This window comes from Arachis ipaensis, chromosome B10, assembly GCF_059453495.1.
Source record: "Arachis ipaensis isolate K30076 ecotype BB chromosome B10, ASM5945349v1, whole genome shotgun sequence".
In the NCBI taxonomy this organism is placed as follows: domain Eukaryota; kingdom Viridiplantae; phylum Streptophyta; class Magnoliopsida; order Fabales; family Fabaceae; genus Arachis; species Arachis ipaensis.
The window spans coordinates 23,289,054-23,295,053 of record NC_142435.1 but is presented as its reverse complement, the minus strand read 5'-3'; positions in this window follow the sequence as shown (position 1 = coordinate 23,295,053).

Sequence of the window (6,000 nt, the reverse complement as noted above, 5' to 3'; positions counted from 1 at the left end):
GTCCTACTTAGTAGGATCCAAGGTAATTATCTATACTAACCATGCTGCTCTAAGGTATCTACTCACTAAGCAGGACTCTAAGCCAAGACTTATAAGATGGGTATTACTCCTACAAGAGTTTGATATAGAAATTAGAGATAGAAAAGGCACAGAAAATCAAGTAGCTGACCACTTGTCTAGGATTGAACCAGTAGCAGGGACTTCTTCTCCCTCCACTAACATATCCGAAATATTTTCAGATGAGCAACTCTATGCCATCCAAACAGCACCTTGGATTGCAGACATTGCAAATTACAAGGCTATAAGGTTCATTCCCAAGGAGTTTAACAGGCAGCAAGTTTGGAAACTCATGCATGATGCAAAGTATTACCTGTGGGATGAGCCATATCTCTTTAAGAGATGCTCGGATGGAATAATCTGACGCTGCGTGTCTAAAGAAGAGGCATAGAGAATCCTATGGCATTTTCATGGCTTAGATTATGGAGGACACTTTGGAGGTGAGCGGATAGCCACCAAGGTTCTCCAAAGTGGCTTATACTGGCCCACTCTCTTTAAGGACTCCAAAGAGTTTGTCCGTAACTGTGATAGTTGCCAAAGGGCTGGCAACCTACCTCATGGTCACGGCATGCCTCAGCAAAAAATCCTAGAGATTGAGTTGTTTGACGTATGGGGCATAGATTTCATGGGACTCTTCCCGCCTTCATACTCAAACACATACATCCTTGTAGCAGCAGATTATGTGTCTAAATGGGTTGAAGCAATAGTATCACCCACTAATGACACTAGAGTAGTAATGAAGTTCCTCCAAAAGAACATCTTCAGTAGATTTGGTGTCCCTAGGACACTAATTAGTGATGGAGGTACTCATTTCCGCAACAGACAGCTTGATTCTGTCTTAAGCCGTTACGAAGTTTGCCATAAAGTAGCAACACCGTATCATTCCCAAATAAATGGGCAAGCTGAAGTCTCAAATAGAGAACTAAAGTGAATCCTAGAGAGGACAGTAAGCACCTCTAGAAATGATTAGGCTAGAAAGCTTGTTGATGCTCTGTGGGCATACAGAACAACTTTCAAAACCCCCATTGGAACCTCACCATATCAGTTGGTATATGGGAAATCCTATCATTTACCAGTGGAACTAGAACACAAGGCCTATTGGGCCATTAGATTCCTCAACCTTGATGCTAAAGCAGCAGGAGAAAAATGGCTACTCCAACTAAACGAGTTGGATGAATTCTGCCTAACTGCATTTGAAAATGCTAAGATCTATAAAGAAAAAGCAAAAAGGTGGCTTGACAAGAAGATATCTTCCAGAGTCTTTGAGTCAAGACAAAAGGTCCTGCTCTTCAACTCAAGACTCAAATTATTCCCTGGTAAACTCAAATCCCGCTTGAAGGGACCGTATGTGATTACTGGTGTATCACCTTACGGGCACATAGAACTTCAAGGTAAAGATCCTGAAAACAGGTTCACTATCAATGGACAGAGATTCAAGCATTACCTTAAAGGAGATATAGAGCCAGGAGGCTCAACATTGGTACTAAATTAAGTAAAATGAAGTCCAGCTAAAGACATTAAAGAAGAACTTGTTGGGAGGCAACCCAATGATTACTCGTATATTATTTTTTTTAATTTTCTAATTATTTCTGTTTTAATTAGTTTTTTAGTAGTTTTTAATTAGGTTGATTTTAACGTTAGTGATAATGAACAGTGCTTAAACAGAGATAGAATGATGCAGAACAACAAACAGAATACCCTGGAGAAGGGATCTCCCTGGCATCCAACGCCAGAAAAGAGTGGAAATTGGGCGTTCAAACGCCCATGGAGGCAGAAAGTCTGGCATTGAAAACCAGCCAGGGAGCCTGGCTGGGTGTTCAATGTCCAATGGGGAAGACAAGCCTGGCGTTGAATGCCAGCCAGTGAGCCTGACTGGGCGTTCAAACGCCCAAAAAGGAGGGCAGTATGGCATTGAACGCCAGCATGGGTGCCATTCTAGGCATTCAACGCCCAGCAAGTAGAGGCAACAGCGTTAAACGCCAGAATACAGCTATTCTGGGCGTTTAAATGCCAGCAAGACAGTATGGGAGGTAATTTCTAAAATCTTATCTTTTCTTTATTTAATCTATCTTTTTCAAATTCAATTTTGAATTTCTTTGATTTTTAAATCAAATCTTGTTCAAATATTTCAAATTCAATTTAATTTCAAATTTAAAATTTTTTCAAATTTTTTCAAATATTTTTCAAAATTTCATATCTTTTTCAACTTGTTTTCAAATTCTTTCAAAATCTTTTCTTATCTTTAAGAATTCTTGTTCATATCTTTTATTAAGCTTTACAATCTTTTTCATGCTTTTTGTCTTATCTTTTATATCTTGTCCTTATCTTTTTCATATCTTTCAAGTTTAACAACCTATCTTTTTTATATCTTTTTCAAAACTTCTTTTTCTTTCCTTAAACATTGTGTTCAAAAATCCCTCCCCTCTCCATATATATATATATATATCCGTGCTCCCTCTCCCTCACTCACCACCTCTTATTCGAATTCTATTCTTCTTTTCTCCATTACTTCACCTTTTCTTCTTCTTCTTTTCTTACCTTTTGCTCGAGGACGAGAAAATCTTTTAAGATTGGTGTGGAAGGAGCCCTAGTCTCTCATCAAAAATTTGAAACCCATGGCTCCAAGAAGTGGCAAGACCGCTCCAAGAAACAAGAAAGAAGATGACCCAACAGTTGTTTTCAAACCTGTTAGATTCTACACCAAGCAACATGAAGAACATTATCACAAGATAAATAGTAAGAGGCCAGTGATCCCTGAGGTTAGGTTCAAATTAGAAGAAGAAGAGTACCCAAAGATTCAGGAGCAGATTCGAAAGAGAGGCTGAGAGATTCTAACTAATCCCGAGATTACTGTTGGATATAACATGATCCATGAATTTTATGCAAATATGTGGATGACAGATAAGCAAAAGAAATATAGAACAACATTCCATACTTTTCGCACTATGGTCAGGGGGAAGATCATCTATTTTCATCTAGATAGGGTGAGAGAGATCTTTAAATTACCCTTACAGAGGGATGACCCTAAATCCTACAATAAAAGGGTGGTAGCCAACCTAAAGCTAGATCAAGTCCTAGAGGACATATGCCTGCCTGGAACTCAATGGATTGAGGTTACAAAAGGCAAGCTAAACCAGCTGAAAAGAATGAACCTCAAGCCAATTGTTAGAGGATGGCTATACTTCATTGGGTGTTCTATACTCCCTACAAGTAACCGCTCTGAAGTCACTATTCAGAGAGCTGTGATGATTCACTGTATCATGATGGGGAATGAGGTAGAAGTTCACCAAATAATCCCCTGTGAGATGTACAAGTTAGCAAACATGATGTCTACTCATGCCATGCTGGCTTATCCAAATCTTATCTTTCGCCTATGCCAAGAGGCCAAGGTCCTAATCTACGTGGACAATTTTATTCCAGTGGAAAGCCCAATCACTAAGCAAGTGATGGAAAGCTCCAGGATACCATAGGATCAACCCAAAAGGAAGGCACTTGAGCCTCCCTAAGAGATCCCTCCAATTGAGTATTGGGACCAGCTGAAGGCGTCTGTGATGCACTTGCAAACCACCTTAGATCAACTCAGAGAGGAGCAGAAAGATCAGACTAGCATGATTTGCAAACTGATCAAAGAGCAAGAGAAGCAAGGGTGTGAGATAGAGGAGTTGAAGTGCCAGAAGCTCTCCCCTGAAGAGCCCAGCGCCCCTCAAGCTGAAGGTTGTTAAGTTTCAACTCTGTGACTATTCTAATTCCTGTTTTTCATATTGCCATCATAATTTAGAGTTACATGATCACTAGTAGTATTTAAGTCTTTATTTTTATTTTATGCCTTTTAATTTTTCAAATTACATAAGCATTAGTAATAATTAATTTTTATTTTCCAATTAGCTATAAAATATTCCTCTTATCATCATTAAATATGAATAAAATAGTGATTTTTTTTAGAAGAATTAAAGATGCATGAATATTCGAGTTTCATAATAAGAATAATCAATTATTTTGATGTGGTGGCATTGCTTTTGTTTTCTGAATGTATGAATAAACAGTGCATATTTGAAATTAAAATTAAGAATATTAGCTCTTGAAAGAATGATGAAAAAGAAAAAGTATTATTGGTAATCTGAAAAATCTAAATAAATTGATTCTTAAAACAAGTAAAAGCAGCAAAAAAGAAAAAGAAAAAACATGCTGCAAAAAAAATTAATATATGCATGCGAAAAATAATAAAAGAGGCAAAAAAAATATAAATAAATAAAAAACAGAAAAAGTCAATAGCTCTTTAAACCAAAAGGCAAGAGCAAAAAGTCAATAACCCTTTAAACCAAAAGGCAAGGGTAAAAGGATCCAAAGATCCTAAGAGTGTGCTTAAGAACTCTGGACACCTCTATCTGGGAATTCTAGCAAAGTTGAATCACAATCTGAAAGGGTTCACCCAGTTAAAGTGTCTGTGGCATTTATGTATCCGGTGGTAATACTGGAAAACAAAGTGCTTAGGGTCACGGCCAAGACTCTAAAAGATGTGTTCAAGAATAAAAAAGAACTAAACAAGGAGAGTCAATAATATCATCTGGATTCTAAGTTCCTAAAGAGACTAACACTTCTGAGTTTCAATGGTTAGTGAGATGCCAAAACTATTCAGAAGTAAAAAGCTACTAAGTCTTGCTCATATACTTGAAACTGAGCTTTCTTGGAAACTCTGAGATTTATTGTGTCTTACTCTTCTTTTTATCCTAATTTATTTTTAGTTGCTTGGGGATAAGCAACAATTTAAGTTTGGTGTTGTGATAAGCGGATATTTTATACGCTTTTTGGCATCATTTTCATATAGTTTTTAGCATGTTTTGTGTAAGTTTTATTAAGTTTTCATAGGTTTTAGTGTAAAATTCACATTTTTGGATTCTAATTTGAGTTTGTGTATTTTTATTCAATTTCAGGTATTTTCTGGCTAAAATTGAAGAGTTGGAGCAAAAGTCTGATTCAGAGACAGAGAAAGCATTGTAGATGCTGTCTGGATTTGACCTCCTTGCACTCAAAAGAGCTTTTCTGGAGCTACAGAAGTCCAAATGGAGCGCTCTCAACGGCTATGGAAAGCTGACTTCTAGAGCTTTTCAGAAATATATAATACTCCATACTTTGCTTCAGAATTGAAGGTCTAAAACTGACGCCCAACGCCAGCCTCCTGCCCCAGTCGAGGCATCCAGCGCCTACAAGGAGGAGACCAGCGTCCAAACGCCCAAAAGGGACCCCGTAGCCAGTGTTCAGGCCCTAGAGGCCTCCTAGTACATGGATCTCATCAAAGCTCAGCCCAAACACTCACCAAGTGGGCCCCAGAAGTAGATTTTAGCACTAAAAGACTGTTTTACCCTTTCTTATGTAATCCTTAGTTATTAGTTCAGTATTTAAGGACTTTTTACACTTGATCTTCGAGGCATACAGGAGAGATCTGCCATATTTCATTTTTCACATTGTATTTGCTATCAGTATGAGTTTCTAAACCTCTTAGGTTGAGGGGAGGAGCCCTACTGAGTTTTATGGATTAATAAAAGTACTACTATTCTTTCTTAATTCATGTTTGATTCTCTATTCTAAGATGTATCTTCGTTTTTTATCAATATGAATGCGTTGAACTGGCATAAGGTTATTACATTCTACATGGGTTCAGAGTGTGTCTTTCATCGGACAATGATGAACCACCAGCTTGATTATACATCTCTTAGATGTCTAATCCACGACTTCGTTGGGAACTTCTCAAAACACCAGTTCAGCCGAAGTATGGGGAGATTAGAGTCTCTGTGGTAGAGGCTAGAACCCAAAGGCACAGCATTCTCTGATCCAGAAGATCTGACCCTTTTTGTGGTATTTTGAGTTGGATCACCAAGGAGAATGAACTGCAGGAGCTTCACCTTCAATCAAACTGGATCCACACTAACCCTGGGGTTCAGATCT